Raw genomic sequence first — 22,112 nt, forward strand, 5'->3', positions numbered from 1 at the left:
AGGGACCAACAAGGTTTTTGTGTCGGATGCGTGCGACATAATTGAGGATTGTCGGAGAGAGAGAGAGAGAGAGAGAGAGCGAGAGAGAGAGAGAGAGAGAGAGAGAACAGGAGTCCGAGAGAGGGGGAGATCGCGTTTTATGCATCAAAGACTGATATAAACCATGTTTCGATATAAACTTGCATTCAAATATTTAAATTGGAGAACATGTTGTCTGCAATCCACACATGAATGGATATATGCGTATATCAAACAAGTTCATTAATTTGACTTTCAAAATGTTCATGGAGTACTATAATATTGTACAACATGCTACTCGATTGAGGTGTTCAATTTTGGATTTAGATTGACTATTTTGACCTACTGAACGAGCTAGTTCATTGAATCGAGATATTTCATTTTGGGTTTGATTCGCGTTTTTGAGTGGGTCAACTATTTGTCGTATAGTAAATCGCTAGCAACAAGCATGTAAAAACACATTACTCCCGAGCATCATCTCTCCATCTAAAAAAGAAGTGGCAAGCTAATATTTCAAAATTTGATTCGAATCGACTTGGTAAGGTAGACGTGGATGCTCGTTCTCCCAAAATTTGAACGAACCGTTAAACATCCTCTCTGCTCGGTGGAATTCGCCCGAGCAAATAAATGGGAGACGCGAAATTACCGTCCTATGTGGGACACACATCAATTGGCTCGTTGTAGATCGAGGGTAGGTTCGTAACTTCATCAAAGCGCGCCTTCTCCTCGGCCGAAATGACATGTGCCGAATAATTCATAAACCATGGTCGGCAAAACACGCTCTCCTCGCCCGAAATAGCTCGCGCCCACTATTTCAAAAATGCTCTCCTCGCCCGAAATCGCTCGCGCCTAGTATAGTTCAAAACACGCCCTCCTCGCCCGAAATCGCTCCCGCCCACTATTTGGGGAGAAGCAAAGTTACTCTACTATCCCTGACCCTCAGTACACAGACCAAAGCCGAGAAGCCTATAGGCAAGGGTAGAACTGTAACCCCCCCTCACATTTCAGACAAATGCGTCCGTAAGACATGGGTCCACTCCCCTCCCAATTCCCCCCCGCCCGCCCCCATTCATACCTCGTGGGCGCCAAATCACCTTCTCCCAGGGAAGCTCCCTTCTCCCAAGCCGCGAAACCTCAGCCCCACCTCCATGGCGCCCCCACCGCACCAATTTCACAGTCGCCCTCCTCCCTAATGCCGGAGATGCTGTCCAATTGCCGTCGTGCACTGGGCCGTGTGCCTTTTACTCCGTGCTGCTGGTGCTGCCTCGACGACGACCGCGTGAACCGTACCGGAGCCGACTCACCCCCACCGTTGTTCACGGTGCCGGAGCGGCTCGACCTTCGAATCTATCCAGAGTCCTGGCGCTGCTTCTGCGTAGCCGTCGACAGTCGCGACATTGCTCTTTCCCTGCCGCCGGTCGCCACTGACTCGGCAGCTGGACCTGCCTACTTCACCATGCCGCCAGATAGGTCGCATCCTCATCTCAAATCACTTTATTTAGGCGTCAGTTGTCTGAATTTTTATTCTGGGCCAATCGATTACCAATGGGAAGCAGCACCCCTCGAGGCGGCGGAGCTCCTAGGCTGCCGGTTGGCTGGTGTCTAACGTAAGGCTGCGGGGCCGCAAGTTCACCGCGGAAGCAGCGCTTAGATGGCTATCTTTTAGAGTTGCGTGGGTTGAAGGTACTACCGCCACCGGATCTGGATGACGGGAAGTCTTTGTGGATTGGCCTGGGGCGGCGCAACCACGGCAGTGCGGTGGGGCGGGGAGCGGGGTTTTGGCCGGGGCCACAAACGGTGGAGGCAGGCTGCTCTGCCGTTGGTCGCTGACTCTTCGGGGAAGATTCCGAACAGTGTTAATCGGGAGGGACAAGACGACCATCAAGCCATCCGGCCTAGATCGGACAGTACCAAAATAAAATAAAATCGTGTGACCCCAATTTAGTCTTCAGTCAACAGACATGTGACCACTCTCATACCTTGCTGTTAATCTCTTAGTGTATTTCTTCAGATCAAAGAGATATGTCGTTCTTAACATTATGCGTTATCTGCATCTTCAGACACACCGTCTTTCGACTCACTGTAGCTGCTCCAACAAGGGAAGCATACACCAGAAGGGAGCTACAGTCCCCACTCAACAGTTCCCTGCATCGAATGCGTGTGCCCGACATGGACAGCCACAACAACTGCAGGGCCATCGACAAGTCAGCACATGATGCTCACTCCTATGGATGGCAGCCAGATAGGTTGTACCCTCATCTTACTTGTGTGCAACATTTATGGCTTTGTTATTCATCTAAGCACGGAAAATAGATCATCACATTTAACTGTATATTCATGATGATCTCTTACAGGTCTTGTTCAGGAGTTCACGCTGTTCCATAGTTCAGCTAAGATACTTGTTCTTTAGGTAATGCTGTTCCATAGTTATCATCCATCAGCCAATGCTATCCCACAGGCTGGTGATTATAGTATTATACCACTTCTAGTATTACCTATGTTGTTCTTTAATACTTTTCTGTGCCATCTAGTTAATCTCGAGTACAAACAATACATATTCTGTTGCTTTCATCTGTGTTCTCCCTTTATTTTATGAGACCTGTTGCTGCTAGTTAACCCCAGTCCTACTATTTATGTCGTCTCCTACAGGCACTCATTTACATAAATCTAACTACTAGTTGTCTTCCATGCATGTCAGATATAATTGCACACACTGATATATCCACAAGAACCTCACGGAGCAATGTAAAGGCCAATAAACTTGATGTCAATGATACCCAATATGATGGAACATGTAAAGGCAGTTCTTCAGAAGACTTGCAGAAAGATGATGAATCCTCTTCACCCCACAAGGTCCTTGCTCTAACTTGGCCTGTAATATGGGTACAACATGCATATAATGTCCTGGAGTGTATCTACTCTATTGCAATGCCATGTGCTTAGCATGCTGATCATGCATGTAAATATGTCATGCCTTCCTGTTTTTCAGTACCTATTCCATTCATGATAACATGTTTTCAAATTCAAGTACTGTCATTCTACTCTATCGCAATGCCATCTGCTTAATTTGGACATCATGCTTCTGAATATCTTATGCATTGTTATTCATCAGTATGTACTTCATCTGTCTGCCATACCATGTTTTTTACATTGAAGTGCTGTTCTAATGCTCTGTTGCAATGCCATCTTATTTTCCCAATCATACACGTGTATGTTGCCTTAGTTATTTCTGTACGTATTCCGCTAGCATATAGTTTTACATTCAACTAGTGTTTTTTTGCTGTGTTGTCCTGTCGTATCCCTAGCTCTTACACCATACTCCCTCCGTCCGGATTACATGTTGCCGAAATGGATAAAAAAGAATGTATCTAGAACTAAAATACGCGTAGACCCATCCATTTTTTCGGATGGAGGGAATGCATGTAAATATGTAATTCCTTCCTATTCTTCGGTACCTATTCTCTCTCTGCTGTCGCATGTTTTATAATTAAAGCACCATTCTTCTATACAAGGCATGCAAGGGGAAGACAACTATGTTAGAATATGAAGGGTTACAAACAAGGCACCAAACGCCAGGAGATAATAAACCAACTCCAGTTTTTATAGATACTGCTCCAGCACAGAGAAACCCAACTCCTACTAATAATAAGCAGATTCCAGTGGCCAAAGAACTAGTCCGCTCCAGTCCAGCAAAAATATGTCAACTCAATTCTAAGAAGCGTGTGCGTATCCTTGCATCATGAAATTTTATAGCATGCTGATCATATTTTCTACATGTTTCCTACCCATCTCTCTTTTAGAAAAGAAGCTTAACAGATAGAAGAATTTCTGCAATGGTATCATTTATGAGGAAAGATTTTTGCAGGAATTCTTTGTGCTCCAATGTAGATGTAAGTACCTATTGTATATCACTATATTTTTACATCAGCATGTATTTTGTTAATCGGCGTGAAGCCAACCTTTATCTGATCTAAATTTAGTTGTAGCAAAATGTATGATTAAAGGCCACAATGTTGATTTTTGTAAGGAAAACTGCCTGGTAGTTTTGCATCCTGAGCTGCATGAGTGTACTATCTCATATCAGTGGGTTTGAATACTTTGGTTCTGCAGTGGGTTTTTCAGTGTTTTTTTCACTGTGTTGTCCTATCGTATCCCTAGCTCTTACATCATACTCCCTCCGTCCGGATTGAATGTCGCAGAAATGGATAAAACTGGATGTATCTAGAACTGAAATACGCCTAGACCCGTCCATTTATTTCCGGATGGAGGGAACACATGTCAATATGTCATGCCTTTCTATTCTTCAGTACCTATTCCATCTCTACTGTAGCATGTTTTATAACTGAATCACCATTCTCCTATAAAAGGCATGCAAGGGGAAGACGACTATGTTAGAATCTGAAGGGTTACAAACCAGGTCTTTGCAAAAGATCCAAACGTCAGGAGATAATAAACCAACTCCATTTTTCATAGATACTGCTCCAGCACAGAGAAACCCAACTCCCACTGATAATAAGCAGATTCCAGTGGCCAAAGAACTAGTCCGCTCCAGTCCAGCAAAAGAATGTCAACTCCATTCTAAGAAGCGTGTGCGTATCCTCGCATCATGAAATTTTATAGCATTCTGATCATATTTTCTACATGTTTCTTACCCATCTCTCTTTTAGAAAATAAGGTTAAGCGATAGAAGACTTCCTCCATTGGGATCGTATTCAAGGAAAATATCTTGCGGGAATTCTCTGTGCTCCAATGCTGATGTAAGTACCTGTTGTATATCACTATATTTTTACATCAACATGTATTTTGTTAATCGGCGTGAATCTAACCTTTATCTGATCTAAAATTAGTTGTAGCAAAGTGTTAAAGGCGCCAATGTTGATTTTCGTAAGGAAAACTGCCTAGTAGTTTTGCATACTGAGCTGCATGAATGTACTATCTCATATCACGCACATTACTGAATTGTAGTGCTTCTCTGGTTGCCCATTCATTCATTGTGTCAATGTTGCTTTCGTGCTACCTTACCCGGCTGATGATAGCTGTGCCATATTGTGTTAATTTGGTGTAGGCTAGTTGCCCAAACATTCGTTGTGTCAATGTTGCTTTCCTATTATCTGACTTGGCCAATGATAGCAATGGTAGTGTGTTAATTTTGTGCAGGCTGCTGAAGATAAGAAGACAAACTCTGAAAACAGCAAGGCAATCCCATTGTTTCTTTCCAGTAAATCTAGGCCAGGTAATATGGCAATAACTCATGATTAATCTGTTTGGCTCCCGTCCTAATTTATGTTATGATGCAGTGGTCGAGACACTCTCCACTATCAATAATACAAGCCTGCCAAAATCGCCATCTGAATCTGTTCAGTGTCCTCTATCTCGAATGCAATGGAATAAATGTATGTTTGTGAACCAATTAATGGCTGAAGCAATGATGGAAATGGTGGATGAATTAGAGGTGCAGAGTCATGCGACACAACAACTGATCAATGTTTTCAGAGACAGTGTAGCAAAGCAGAAAGAACTTGCCCACATGCTTATGGGCATCATCTATGCTGAGGTTGCAGATTGTGACGTTGTAGATGGTTATGTTCTGCTCATTTATTTGCACTGGCATCAATCTTTGATTGCCTAGTGGATGTAATTTCCTATAATATATGCTGGATGTGCAACGTTATTCCCTGTATGTTGTACCTTTGCTTGATCGGTTTTGGTCCTGTGCATAATTGCTCGTCGTAATGGGCTCAAATTATCTAATTTGGCCTAAAGACATGTACGAAGTTTAGTGGGCCCGTTAAGTTAATGGGCCGTTACTAGGCCGAAAGTTAATGGTCGGCCCTCTTACCTCCCGGGTCGTTAACAGGCCGACATCGAAGCGGGCAACAGGTGGCCCCAATTTATTTCACGGGCCATTAACAGGCCGTTACTAAGTTTGGGCTACATATGGCCCAACTATACTGTAGGCCTTTAGCAGGCCAAAAGAGACAACGGGCTTGTACTGGACCATGAAGACCATGGGCCACTAAGAGGCCGAAAGTCAGGTCGTATTGTAAATGGCCCAACTGTGTTGTGGGCCTTTAGCATGGCGAAAGAGAAACCGGGCTGGTATTGGATGGACCATGAAGGGCATGGGCCGTTAAAAGGCCAAAACTAAGGTCCGAATGCAAATGGCCCAACTCATTTATGGTCCGTTAACAGGACGAAAGGCACACAGGGCCGGGAATTGGCCCAACACTTAAATGGGTTACTAAAAGGCCAAAACTCAGGTCCGACTACAAATGGCCCAACTGATTTATGGGCCGTCAACAGGCTGAAAGTGACACCGGGCCATAAATTGGCCCAACACTTAAATGGGCCGCTAAAAGGCCGAAACTCAGGTCTGACAACAAATGGCCCATCAGATTTATGGGCCGTCAACAGGGTGAAAGACACACCAGGCCGGAAATTAGCCCAACATTTAAATGGGTCGCTAAAAGGCCGAAAGATGTACATCCTAAAAATTGGCCCATCCATTAAATGGGTCGTTAATAGGCCGAAATCTCATCAGGCTGATATTGAGCCCAAATATATAGCGGGCTGTTAACGGGCTCGAACTGACGATGGGATGCAATGGTGTCAAATCTTTAACGGGCCGTTGACGGGCCGAATTGGCACATCTCGTATGGGCCGTGGGCTTAAATGGACCTGACACAAGTAGGCCTTATATGGGCTAGCCTGCTAATTTTTACTGGGCCAACCTTTTCACAGGAATGGGCCTCTATTGGGCCGTGCCAAGTGTCGATGTATCATAGGCGCCTTCCGTCCAATGAGTGGATGACATCTGTCCCAACAATGAGGCGACACGTGTTTCCTCCAGCCAATGATGATTTTACACGTGGAAAATCCCCATTGGTCGGGGCTGTTAACGGGTTATCGGATTCAAAACCTGACCCGATAGCTTAACGGCGTTCCGTTATGGTGGATGCCACGTGTCCGTCACCCTTGACGAAAGCACTTCTATGACGCACGATTTATCGTCATGGAAGTGGACACTTCCGTGATGATAATTTTGGTAATGTCATGGAACACTTCTACGACAGCACAGGTATGACTATCTTGATTCTGTCATAAATTTGTCATGGATGTACATGCATGACAAAAAACGCGACCTACTGTGACAAACACGTATCATCACGGAAGTGTATTTTTTTGTAGTGTTCCATGGGAGGAGGTGGTCCACCACGGCCCATGGGAGTAGGCTGTGGAGCACGTCCAGTAGGGGTAGTTGCTGGAGTAGGCCCTGTAGAAGTAGGCGGCACGGGAGGATCCTGGTTGTTATCACCAGCGGACAAACCTGCCTCTCTTGCAGCCTTTTTTTCCTTCTAGACTTGTCGGGGGGATGAACCCCGGGCAGGCAACGGAACCCGGATCCTTTTCAAAAACAACGGGGCCAGTGTTTCCCCTCAAACCGGCACGCGCTTGGCTGGGTCGCTCGACCCGGCCAAACCCCGCAACCCGGCCAAACTCTCCGACCCGTCGAGGCACATCAACTCGGCCTCAACAACTAGTACAAGACAGCCGAACCCGGCGCAACCAAGGCTTCCTCAACAAGCCAACTCTGCCCATGGCGTGTTCCACAACCCAACCACGGGTCAGCTCCCGTTCCATCCAGGTCGTACGATGGGACGACTCTTCAGCCGCTGACGACCAAGGCAACAGTGCCCCGCCCATGCCTCTGGTCAGTCGGAGCATGGCAACAGTGCCCCTCACCTACCCGCTGACCAGGGCCGGTGTGGCTATAGTGCCCCCATCATCACCGCTGATGACAGCAAGCGGCGACCTGACGGAGTGCCACTGTACACGACTCGACTCGGCCATGCCCTGACAATCGACAAGACGGCGCACAGTCCCCCTAGGCACACGGGGCCCGCACCTAGGGGAACCCGACGAACCACATGCCCCTAGTGGGCTCCAGCCCAGGTCCCCAGATGTCGACGACCCGGACCCACCAACTTGTAGGATTACCATTGTATCCCTGGGGGGTTGGCCTATAAAACCCCCAAGGAGCCCACACATACAAAAAGGAGGGAGAGAAGTAAGCATGCAGGAAAGCATAGATGAACTAGCCACCAAACAGTAGCGGCCACCCGGGGAGAAGGAGCAGCCTAAGCCTTGGCCAGCCTTCCTTCCTCCTCCATGCAGCTCTAGGAGCAACCTTGTACTGTCGCACATCAAACTACACTCGGCAGGACTAGGGGTGTTATCTCTCCGGAGAGTCCCGAACCTGGGTATGTCTTGCGTCCCGCGCTCGCTCATGCCAACCCCGCCTCTAGAGCCCACCAGTGCCCTCGAGCCTCATCCTCTCTTTAGCCATCCCATGGCATCTGCCGTGCACCCACCACGACAGTTGGCGCCCACCGTGGGGCAGCTCAAGGAGCTGGCCGGGAGCATGCTTTAGACGGGCCCCTTCTCCTACTCCGACGAGTCCGTCGTGCTGGCGGACGACGTCGTCGACGCACTCGCCGCCTCCTTCACCGTGCTGCGCATCTCTGATGCGCCCATGGCTAACAAGTAACCCAGCAAGATACTTAGCTACTCCGACTCCCCCTCTCCCTCGGCGGTGGCATTTCTGCTGGGGCAATGGACGTCCACGTGGAGGTGTTCGTCACCAGCGATGACGCCTCCTCCACATCGAGCAAGACGAGGAAGGCCGCCGAAGCCAGGGCCGCAGCGGAATGGACCGAGCCATCCAATCCGTTGCGTGCCACGATGCAGAGGCCCCATCGGCTCCATCGATGCCATCCAATCCGTTCGGCATCCCCATCGGCTCCGACATTGACGCCACCAACGTTGCTGAGGCCCGAGCCCAACTCGAGGAAAGGCGCCAGCAGATGCTGGACCTGTCCGAGACGCTCGCCGCCACCCAGCATCCGCTAGATTCCGCTTAGCTGGAGCGGAATGCCGCCTACGGATGCATGCCCGCCGCGTCTGAGCCGAGCCGGGTCACCAACGTGCGTGCCCGGGGAGGAGCAATCGGCCGGGCCCTCAGCGCCGTCCCGACCGTCTACGAGACCCCAGCGAAGAACATGCGCGATGCCCACGCAGCCGCAGTCGACCTGGATCAGCTCATGGGCGTAGAACTGAAGGAGCGCATCAGGCAGATGCGCGACCTCCTCAACGCAGCCAAAGCCCAGCAGGACCGCCTCAACCAGCTTGCCAAGCCAGCCGGATCCGGCTCCGCCCGTGTTGCCGTACCCGGTGAACTTCAGCACACAGCGTCCTCGCCACCCGGCGAGGCACACTCCGGCCGAGCCCGGACTCAGCGCTACCCGGCCGCCACGGCCGGCGGCGGCTTGGGCGACGAGCCCATCCCAGAGATCCAGCGCGGACTCGACCAGCATGGCCGGCGTCCGGCTCCAACCGACCCAGCCCCCCGTGGCCTGGTCGCTAGTCGACTCAGCCCACATGCCATCGATGACGCCGATGCTTGCCCCCGCCTCGACCAGCTCGCTCACTCCCTGGAGGTGGAGGAAAGCGGCGCTATCGAGCCGGCGTGCTTCAGCCCATGCATCCGGGAAGAGCACTTTCCCAAAAGGTTCATGCTTCCCTGCGACACCCCCAAGTACAACGAGACCGTGAAGCCGGAAGATTGGCTCATCGACTACACCACCGCCATTGGCATCACCGGTGCCAATCGCTGACTCGCCGTGCGCTATGCACCGCTCATGCTCCAGGGGCCGGCCCGCACCTGGTTGAACACTCTACCGATGGGCAGCGTCAACACGTGGGTCGATGATAACCCACAAGTATAGGGGATAGTTGTAGCCTCTTTCGATAAGTAAGAGTGTCGAACCCAACGAGGAGCTAAAGGTAGAACAAATATTCTCTCAAGTCCTATCTGCCACTGATATGACTCTACGCATGCTTAGTGTTTGCTTTACCTAGAATAAGTATGAAACTAGAAGTACTTTGTAGGAGTTGTTGGATAGGTTTGCAAGATAATAAAGAGTACGTAAATAAAAAGTAGGGGCTGTTTAGATAAAGAACCAATAAAGTAAATATAGCAAGTGTGGAAAAGTGGTGGTAGGAGTTGCAAAATTGTCCGTAATAAATTGACTACTTTACTAGACCGATAGCAAGTTTTATGTGGGAGAGGTCACTGCTAGCATGTCATCCCTGACTTGGAATTCTATGCACTTATGATTGGAACTATTAGCAAGCATCCACAACTACTAACGTTCATTAAGGTAAAATCCAACCATAGCATTAAGATATATTGGTCCCCCTTCAATCATGTATGCATCAATTTCTATGCTAGGATGAAGCTTCTGTCACTCTTACGCTCCAATACATAGTCCTATCGACATACAACTAACCCTATGGTGTGATCCATGCACACGCTCATAGATGGGCACCAAAGGACAGAAACATAACCACAAGAAAATTAAACCAATCATAGCAATTCATCAATCACCGATAGGACAACGAAAATCTACTCAGACATCATAGGATGGCAACACATCATTGGATAATAATATGAAGTATAAAGCACCATGTTCAAGTAGAGGGTTCAGCGGGTTGCGGAAGAGTGGACCGCTGAATATAGAAGGGGGAAGGTGATGGAGATGTTGGTGAAGATGATGGAGGTGTTGGTGTAGATCGCGGTGATGATGATGGCCCCCGGCGGCGTTTCGGCGCCACCGGAAGCAAGGGGGAGAGAGCCCCCCTTCTTCTTCTTCTTCATTAACCTCCTCCCTAGATGGGAGAAGGGTTTCCCCTACGGTCCTTGGCTCCCATGGCGTGGGAGGGGCGAGAGCCCCTCCGAGATTGGATGTATCTCTCTGTCTCTCTCTGTTTCTGCGCTCCCAGATTCTGCCCTTCCACCGTTTCTTTTATATTCGAAGATTCGTAACTCAGATTGGGGTGAATCTTTCGCCCATATTTTTCTCATAAAATTAGCTTTTTTGCAGAAAAAGAAGAGCGTCAACCGCCTTACGGGTGCCCACGAGGGTCCAGGGCGTGCCCCCTACCTCGTGCCCCCCTCGGGCACCGTCTCACGTTGATTTTACTTCCCAAAAATCATAAATGTTCCAAAAATAAGCTCCGTCCATTTTTATCCCGTTTGCACTCCATTTGATATGGGGTTTCTTCGAAACATAAAACATGCAACAAACAGGAACTAGCACTAGGCACTGGATCAATATGTTAGTCCCAAAAATAATATAAAAAGTTGCCAAAAGTATATGAAAGTTGAATAATATTGGCATGGAACAATCAAAAATTATAGATAATGCGGAGACGAAACAACATCCCCAAGCTTAATTCCTGCTCGTCCTCGAGTAGGTAAATGATAAAAAAGATAATTTTTGATGTGGAATGCTACCTAGCATAATCTTGATCATATATCTAATCATGGCATGACTATTAAGACACGAGTGATTCAAAGCAATAGTCTATCATTTGACATAAAAACAATAATACTTAGGGCATCCCAACAAACAATCATGTCTTTCAAAATATCAATGCTTCCGAAGATTATACCTACAAAATCATATAGTCGTGTATGCTCCCTTTTCTTAACACAAGGTACCCGTCATGCCTATCCTGGTGTCACCCAAGCAATTGTTTCATACTTTAGTATTCTCAAACTTTTTCAACTCTCACGCAATACATGAGCATCAGCCATGGATATATCACTATGGGTGGAATAGAATATGACGGTGGAGGTTATGTGGAGAAGACAAAAAGGGAGAAAGTCTCACATCAACGCGGCTAATCAACGGGCTAAACTAAGTGGGTGTGCATCCAACTTGCTTGCTCATGAAGACCTAGGGCATTTGAGGAAGCCCATCGTTGGAATATACAAGCCAAGTTCTATAATGAAAATTCTCACTAGTATATGAAAGTGATAACATAGGAGACTCTCTATATGAAGAACATGGTGCTACTCTGAAGCACAAGTGTGGTAAAAGGATAGTAACATTCCCCTTTTCTTTTTTTCTTTTTTTCTTTCTTTTTCTTTTTCTTTTTTTTGGGTGGGCTTCTTTGGACCCCTTTTTTATTTAGGCTTCTTTGGCCTTTCCCTTTTTTTCCTTTTTTCTTTTTTCTTTTTTTTCATGGGGCAATGCTCTATAGTGATGATCATCACACTTTTATTTACTTAGAACTCAATATTACAACTCGATACTAGAACAAAGATATGACTCTATATGAATGCTTCCGACGATGTACCGGAATGTGCAATGATCTAGCATAGCAATGACATAAAAAACGGACAAGCCATGAAAACATCATGCTAGCTATCTTACGATCATGCAAAGCGATATGACAATAAATGCTCAAGTCATGTATGTGATGATGATGGAAGTTGCATGGCAATATATCTCGGAATGGCTATGGAAATGCCATGATAGGTAGGTATCGTGGCTGTTTTGAGGAAGATATAAGGAGGCTTATGTGTGATAGAGTGTATCGTATCACGGGGTTTGGATGCACCGGCGAAGTTTGCACCAACTCTCGAGGTGAGAAAGGGCAATGCACGGTACCGAAGAGGCTAGCAATGATGGAAGGCTGAGAGTGCGTATAGTCCATGGACTCAACATTAGTCATAAAGAACTCACATACTTATTGCAAAGATTTATTGTCCCTTGAAACAAAGTACTACGCGCATGCTCCTAGGGGGGAGGTTGGTAGGAGTTAACCATCGCGCGCGCCCGACCTTCACGCAAAGATAAACAATCAAAATACAATGCACGCCAATTTGGTTACATAGTTAGTAGACCATCCGTGCATGCTTCGGGAATCACAAACCTTAACACCAACATCCTTACTAAACACAACCATCTACTAGTACCTCCCACATATTATCACCTCTATATCACAAAACTGTTGCAAGGAATCAAACATATCATATTCAGTGATCCAGAAGTTTTATGTAGGATTTTATGACTAACCATGTGAATGGCCAATTCCTATCATCTCTCTAAATAGATATAAGTGAAGCAAGAGAGTTTAATTCTTTATACAAAAGATATGCCCACGCTCTAACAAATATAAGTGAAGCAAAAGAGCATTCTACAAATGGCGGTCTTCTATGTGAGGAGAAACAGGCAATGCAAACTTCAAATGACATAAATGAAGCACATGAAGCATTCTATAAAGCCATACTCAAAAGAATTAAGTGAGGTGCAAAGAGCATTCTATAAATCAACCAAGGACTATCTCATACCAGCATGGTGCATAAAAGAAAAGTGAAAACTAAATGCAAAAGACGCTCCAAGACTTGCACATGTCGCATGAACGAAACGAATCCGAAAACATACCGATACTTGTTGAAGAAAGAGGGGATGCCTTCCGGGGCATGCTCAAGCTTAGACGCTTGAGTATCCTTGAATATTTACTTGGTCTACCTTGTGCATCCCCAAGCTTGAGCTCTCGCCTCTCTTCCTTTTCCTCATATCGAGACCTCCTCGATCAAACACTTCATCCACACAAAACTTCAACAAAAAACTCGGTAAGATCCGTTAGTATAATAAAGCAAATCACTACTCTAAGTACTGTTGCAAACCAACTCATATTTTGTTGTTGCATTGTGTACTGTAATATAGCTTTTCCATGGCTTAATCCACTGATATAAATTGATAGTTTCATCAAAACAAGTAAACTATGCATCAAAAACAGAATCTGTCAAAAACAGAACAATCTGTAGGAATCTGAACATTCACCATACTTATGGTACCCCAACAATTCTACCAAAATTAGGAAAAATAAAAATTTGTACAGAAATACAGTGCAAAAGGAATTAGAACCATTTGACATTCCAGCAAAAAATGTAAAATCAAGCACTATAGCTAAAGTTTCTGTCCTGCACCATACAAACCAACAAGCATTGTAAACATCCTAAAGGCAAACCTTGGCACATTATTTTTATAATACAATGGAATTATACAAGGGGATAATTATTTTTGATGAAAAGTTTCTGTAATCAAGATTCAGAAGGTTTCCGTGAGCATGAACAAAGTTCAAGGCTAGCTCCCACTTCAACAATGCTTGTCTTTCTCACTTTCACTTTCCTTTTTGAAAAGTTTTTAGGTTCCCCTCTTTATTTCTTTGTTTTTAGACTATATAAAAGCACTCAACAGAAATAAATGACTCTCTAAAACTTCCGGGTTGTCTCCCTAGCAGCGCTTTCTTTAAAGCCATTAAGCTAGGCATATAGTGCTCAAGTAATGGATCCACCCGGATCCCAAGGTATATCAAAGCCAATTTTAAATAACAATGATTTGTAATTTAGTAGTGAGCACAAAGTAACATATATCATGCAACAATGAATTCTGACTCTCTTCCTATGCATCGGCATGTCATAAAAGAATAATTCATGCACACCAAGTAAAGGCCAATGCATAGTATAAGCAGTTTCTTGCAATTCTATCATGTTGGAAACATAAAGAGGCGGAGATGTAGTTCCTCTCTCATAATAGTTGCAAGTAGGATCAGCAAGCACATGCATATTATATTCATCAAAATCATCATGTGCAACAGTAAAAGGCGACCCATTAATATAATCCTTAGTAAGCACAAACTTCTCCGATATATTGTAGTTGGTAAAATTCAAAAAGATAATAGAACGATCATGCGTGGGTGCAATAGCAACAATTTCATGTTTAACATAAGGAACTATAGCAAGTTCATCTCCATAAACATAATTCATATTGGCATCTTGGCCACAAGCATAGCAAGCATCATCAAAAAGGGGTAATTCAAGAGAATCAACGGGGTCATAACAATCATCATAGCAATCATCCTTCGGTAAGCACGAAGGGAAATTAAACAACGTATGAGTTGAAGAGTTACTCTCATTAGAAGGTGGGCATGGGTGATCAATCTGCTCTTCCTCCTTTTGTTGTTCGCTCTCCTCATCATCGTTTTCATCCAATGAGCTCACAATTTCATCAATTTCTTCTTCCATAGACTCCTGCAAAATATTAGTCTCTTCTTGGACAGCGGAGAAGTCCTCAATATATGGTTTAACATAGGCATTAGAAGCATAATTATCATAACAATATTGAAATATGGCAACATTTTCAGATTTGTAAAGAGTAGCATCATACTTTTCAATCAAAGAAGCAATCTTATAAGCACCCTTAAAAGCAACAAATTCTTCAATTTGTTGAACATCATAGTAAGTATAAACACCCTTAGCATACGAAGATACGATTCTAATATCACTAAACAAGCATTGATAGGGTAGGTGTTTCTTAGGGTCTTCAGAACAACAAGTAAACTCATATATTTCACATAAATTTCAAGCTTAGCATTGCAAACGCTGAATTTGATCCCATAATAGTTTCCCTTTCTCAGATATACGGTGTCGCACATAACAAGCACGCTCATCTAAAGATTTTCCCTCAACTAAGCTAGTTGGAGTTTCAGCACGAGCACAAAGGGATCGAAGATGATCGAAGTAAAAAGCTTCAGGAGTGTGATAGATTTTGAGTGGTTCTTCAACCATTGGTGTAGTAGGTACAACTAATTTTTTTGGTATTTTGCGTTTCCTACCCATAACTAAAGATAGAAAACAACTAAGAACAGCAAATAAAAATTACTTAGTGATAAAGCAAACAAGCACACACGAGAATATTCACCCCATGCTATGACTCCCCGGCAACGGCGCCAGAAAAAGGTCTTGATAACCCACAAGTATAGGGGATAGTTGTAGCCTCTTTCGATAAGTAAGAGTGTTGAACCCAACGAGGAGCTAAAGGTAGAACAAATATTCTCTCAAGTCCTATCTACCACTGATACGACTCTACGCATGCTTAGTGTTCGCTTTACCTAGAACAAGTATGAAACTAGAAGTACTTTGTAGGAGTTGTTGGATATGTTTGCAAGATAATAAAGAGTACGTAAATAAAAAGTAGGGGCAGTTTAGATAAAGAAGCAATAAAGTAAATATAGCGAGTGTGGAAAAGTGGTGGTAGGAGTTGCAGAATTGTCCTTAAGCAATTGACTACTTTACTAGACCGATAGCAAGTTTTATGTGGGAGAGGCCACTTCTAGCATGTCATCCCTGATTTGGAGTTCTATGCACTTATGATTGGAACTATTAGCAAGCATCTGGAACTACTAACATTCATTAAGGTAAAACCCAACCATAGCATTAAGATATATTGGTCCCCCTTCAATCCCGTATGCATCAATTTCTATGCTAGGATGTAGCTTCTGTCACTCTTGCCCTCCAATACATAGTCCTATCGACATACAACTAACCCTATGGTGTGATCCATGCGTGCACTAATGTGATGGGCACCAAAGGATAGCAACATAACCACAAGAAAATTAAACCAATCATAGCAATTCATCAATCACCGATAGGACAACGAAAATCTACTCAGACATCATAGGATGGCAACACATCATTGGATAATAATATGAAGCATAAAGCACCATGTTCAAGTAGAGGGTACAGTGGACTGTGGAAGAGTGGACCGCTGAATATAGAAGGGGAAGGTGCACTACAAAAAAAGACACATCCGTGACATTTTGGGCCGAACGATTTTTTTCTGTCATACTTATGACACTTCTATGATGATAGTTGTGACAAAACCCGGTATCATCATAGATGTGGTGGGATCCTACTTCTATGACAAAAAATCATGACAGAAAATGGACTTTTTGTCCTGGGCGGGCCGGAGACGCAGTTGCATGACATTCTTTGGGCCGTCCATGACGGAAAAAACCGTGGTAGAAGCGAGGGCGAGGAAAATTTCGGCGAGTTCCCGGTTACGGTGGTGGTCGGGGGCCGAGCGATGCACGTTTCTCTCGTACACGTACGCGCATGTGTGCGAGGCGTTGGCTCTAACTGACCCCGAACGAGGCGTTGGGCTCTAACTGAACCTGAGCGGTTGCACTGCAGGCTACACCTTACTAAACCCGAGCGATCAAGCGATTCCTTCACTACTGCTGCTAACTGAAGCCGATCGATGTTGCCTCTGGATGAACAGTGAGTGTTGCAGGGGGGTTTGGATGAACAGTGAGCGTTGCAGGGGGGGTTCGATGAACATTGAGCGGTGGGGGTGGATGAACAGGACCCCGATCGATTCAGCCGGTTGGGGCTGGATGAATAGGACCATCGTGGAGGGCTGGATGAACAGGACGACCCCGTGGAGGGCTGGATGAACAGTAGACGGTGGAGGGGTGGATGAACAGTAGCCCGTGGAGGGGTGGTTGAATAAGAGCCCGTGGAGAGGGTTGGTTGAATAGTAGCCGGTGGAGTAGCGCGCGGTGGAGGCTGGATGAACAGGAGCCCGTGGATGAACAGTCGCAGGTGGAGGCTGGAGGAGGTCGACAGTGGATTAACAGTAGCCCGTGGAGGCTGGAGGATGTCGACGGTGGAGATGAACAGTATCCCATGGAGTCCCGTTTTGCGGTACGCCACACCCCTCCCAATCAACAGGACCCCCGTTTCAACCGTAGGAGGTCCGTTTCCTCCGTTTGCGGTATGCCAGACCCCTCCCGATGAACATGATCCCGTTTCGAACGTGGCCGATCGAACACATGGTCGTTTCCTCTGTTCTGCGATACGCCAGGCGTCGTTTCCATCGCCTGTTCCATCCAAGTCGTTTGGCTCCCATGCGTTCCGATGCCTCCCGGTGAACACGATGCATTTCGTTGCCTGCCCATGAACACGACACATTCTGTTGCCTCCCCATGGACACGACAACGACGCTGTTTCTCCGTTCCGACCCAGCCCTGTACACGAGCCCTGGCCGTATGTATATATGCACGAGTAGGCGTTCGAGACCCCGCCCGTATGTATGTACGTGGCCGTATTTTCTTTCTTGCACACTGGCCGCTGTACGTACGTGTACATGCTACGTGCGCGCCTCTACTTCGACATGTGCGCACCTCTACATCGACCAGTATATATGTATGTACATGTTCGCGACTAGAAGGACAACGCTACGTACGCCTCGACCAGGTGGGTCCCGACTGTCAGGCACTTGCGTGCGAAGATGTAGCTGGTGGGTCCCAACAGTCAGGGGGGCGAATCGTTTTTTCTTGCCCAGACGAACTTCCTTGCGTAAGAAGATGTAGCTGGTGGGTCGCAGCAGTCAGGGGAAACATTTTTTTCGCAAAATACGGCGGCCCGTCCGGTGGGTCCCTGCTGTCAGGTGGAGGAATAATTATTTTGCGCGTAATAAGGAGGCACTTCCTTGCTGCGGCCATGGACCCAGCTGTCAGGCTCTCCATGTACAGTCCACTTCAGATGAATGTCGGTCGTTGACCATGTTGACCAGGCCGCACCGAGAGCACCAGGGCGGTGGACGACGGTGAGGCCTAGGAAGGGAACAAGACGGAGGCAGGGAAGACTCAGCAGTTGTTTCCCACACAGAGGGGAGTACGACTGTATGAGGGTTTACTGGTTCGTCTGCCGTCGCCGGAGAATAACAGCAGGTGTGGGTGAGTAGAGGGATGGCTAGGCCAGCGATGGGAGTACGGTGGGGCGGTGAGGCCTGCGCGGCAGCGCAGCCAACCGCGGGGCGGAGGGAGCAGGCAGCCCCGCCGGCGCTTGTTTGAGCAGCTGACCAGGAAGAGCAGAGATTGAAGAAGCACGACAGCCGTTGGATGGAAATCCAACAGTCACAACTTGCGCGGCAACCTTTTTTTAGGAAAGCCTCAAATCTGTGGAAAACAGCATACAACCCATCTGCCATTATTTCTAATAATTTACAGCCCGTTTGCTAATTCTTAAGGTTTTTTTGGAGCCCATATTCTTTTTGTTAGCATTACAGCCCATATTCTGGCCACGGTTAAAAAATTATACGAAATTTTGCATATTTCGGTGCGGTCCGAACTGTTTTTAATCCCGAAATTTCGAGTCACATTCAAACTGATTTTAAAAGTAAATGTATATCAATATAAAATCCAACAAATTGTCCACACATAAAAATCAATGCAATTTAAAATCTCGAAATGAAAAAAAGAAATTTGAAACTAATTGCCAGTTTGATGTTTTTTTAAAATGTACAACCCATTTCTCATTATTGATAGGCCATTTTGTCGGCCAGCCGAATGAAGCTCTCCTCGTCCTGAAAGATTTGCAGCCCAACAGGCCTGACAAAGCGACTTACTTGGCAAATCACAAAAAAACTAGGCTGTGACCGTGGACCCAGCTGTGAGCCTCTCCATGTACAGTACTCTTCCGATGGAAGTTGGTCGTTGACCACATTGACCACGCCGCACCGAGAGCACCAAGGCGGTGGACGACGGCGAGGCCTAGGAAGGGGAAGACACGGAGCCAGGGAAGACGCGGCAGTGTATGCCCACACGGAGAGGAGTACGAGGGTTCACTGGTTCGGCTGCGGAGTGAGGCTGCCGTCGCCGCAGAATAACAAGGGGTGTGGGTGAGTAGAGGGATGCCCTGGGCCAACGGTGGGAGTAGTAGGGGCGGTGAGGCCTCCGCGACATCACAGCCAGCCACGAGAGGCAGGAGCATGCGGCATGACCGGCGTTGCTTTGGGCGGCTGGAGCAAGAAGACCAGAGGTTGAAGAAGCACTATGGCCATTGGATGGACATCGTACAGTCACTGGAGCTAGAATCGTTCATATTGACTAAGTTGACAAAGCCCTCCGTCCCCGTCAACTTAGTAGGCCCACAAGTCAGCCACCCACTATGGTGGGTCCCATCTAGTAGGGGGGTATTCATTTTTTTGTGCGTAATAAGGAGGCACTTCCTTGCGAGCGAAGATAGCTGGTGGGTCCGACCTGTCAGCGGGGGGAACGTTTTTTTTGCAAAATACAGAAGCCCTTCCCACATACAGTCCACGTAATAGTGTGTAATAAGGTGGAACTTTCCTTTCCTGCCACCATTGACCTCGTGGGTCCTAGCTGTCAGGCTCTCCACGTACAGTCCTCTTCCAACGACTCTCGTATGTTGACCACGCCACGCCGAGCGCACCGAGGCGGTGAACGACGGCGAGGCCCCAGACTGGAATGACCCGGAGATGGGGAAGACGCGGCAATGGAGTCGCAGACGGAGAGGACTGGGAAACTTGACTGGTTCGGGTGCGGGGTGGGCCTACATTCGACAGAGAATAACAGGAGGTGCGGAGTGGAAGGATGGCCTGGCCGTTGGCGGGGTAGCATTTTGCTGAGGAGCACTGTTGGGGATATGACTACTGAGTTAAACCGCCCAGGAGGGGCCGAGTTAACTCACAAGGCGTCCCGTGCAAGAGCCCATGAAGATGAAGGCTATGGCGCTTCAACCATGAAGACTTAGAGGCCCAGAGCCCAATGGCGGATTAGGGCCCATAGTGGTAAACCGCCATAGTTGTGTAACTTGTGTTGTAAGTCAGGGAAAGGAGAAACCGAGCCGGACACTTGTATGAGCCGGCCTCGGGATTCTGTAAACCGGCCCGGGCATCGGGATGACCCAGCGGCGGTTCAGGGACAAGAAACAACAACTCGAGAGCCAGGCATAGCGTGTTTGCTCCCTAGTAATCGAGACCACATCAAAAACACCCCAACTGGATCGTAGGATTTTACCTTCACCGCAAGGGGCCGAACCAGTATAAACTCCCTGTGTTCTTTGCCAGGTTTAACCCCTTTAAGCTAACCCGTCGCGATGGCTCCACGACTAAGTCCTTTCACTAGGACATCTGACATGATAATTCCACGACAGTTGGCGCCCACCGTGGGGCACGATGGTTTCAAGTTCTTAGAGGGCAAGTTCGAAGGGCTTAAGGGATACGCAGTGGGCCGGATGACTAAGAGTTGTCGCAGCAAGCTCTACATCGACGATGCAGGGTGGGGCCCCGATGCCGGATCAATCGAGTACGGGTACCAGGTCCCCTTCGGAGGAATTCACTTCTTCATCGGCAAGATCGGCGAACCGGGCCCTGAGCCGGACATCTGCACCGACCTCGTCGAGATGGCTCAGCGTGTGAGTCCTGCCCGGATTCAGCCCGCCATGAAGCGTGTGTTCGTAGGATGTATCCATGGGATTGAATCTGAACCAGTGCCCGACGGTGAGACGGCTGCCTACTCCGATGGCGAGTCATCTACCGGTGAGACCGAGTCTTTATATCAAGTTCAGGATGGCCTGTTTGGGGGGTATTCCGATGGCAGCAGTATTCCGGACCCCTTTGAACCGCCAAACCGGGTTGCAATCTTCATGGCTGGCACGCAACCCGCACCACAATCTTCAACAGCAGCAGCGATAATCTCCGAATCAGCAGCTGGGGCAGGTGGCCCTGTGCGCTCGCCGGTTCAAGTCTTGTCCGGATTATTGGATGCTTTAGCAATATTGATGGCTGCTGAAGTTTGTCCCGAAAATCGGGATGAGCATAATACGGAAGTCAGAAAGTTGCGAGATCAGACAACTCAGGCTAAGGAGGACATGGCTGCTGAGGAGACCAGGATGGTCGAGGAACGAACCGCTTTAAATGCTAAGGCACAGCCAGTTCATGCGGAGGCTTATCGGCTTATGTTGGATCAGAATGCTTCAAACGAGGTGATGAGAAGAAGGCACCAATCTCGTGTGCCGTCGGTTTACAAAGGAAGGAATCTTTTTAACATGCCAGGAGTGGGCACTAGCAACCCGCCCATGCCGAATCAGATTGAAGCACCCAGGACAGGAGCGCCGGATCAACCAGGCATGATGGGTCCGCCTCAGCAGAATCGTGATCCGCTTCAATACGCACCGACGCCACCGGGTCATTTTCCCACCCCATTGGACAACATGATTGTTGTAGCATCATGGTTGACTGCTATTCCGATGGAAGGTGACTCCCCCGCGGCCATTGAGACACGACGGGCTAGGGATTTACTCCAGACAGCAATGGTTCAGCAACAGGCTTATTCGTACAGTCGGGACATGATACACTCTACCCCTCATCCAAGCCGGAGTTACAATAGGCGTGTTGAAGAGCCAGCTGTATCAAGCAGTGGACGGAATCATCATCCGCCACGGAGGCCTAACCCGGCAGGGGGAAGGAACAAAGCACAGGATTTAGTGGACCAAGGACGAGCGCGTCGCGGCGCCGGATTGACTGCACAAGACATGGAGCGCCAGCTTATGCCAATTCGTCCGACCACTACAATAGAGCCAGGGGTTGCCT

The sequence above is a fragment of the Triticum aestivum genome, chromosome 2B (genome assembly GCF_018294505.1).
Source record: "Triticum aestivum cultivar Chinese Spring chromosome 2B, IWGSC CS RefSeq v2.1, whole genome shotgun sequence".
Taxonomy (NCBI): domain Eukaryota; kingdom Viridiplantae; phylum Streptophyta; class Magnoliopsida; order Poales; family Poaceae; genus Triticum; species Triticum aestivum.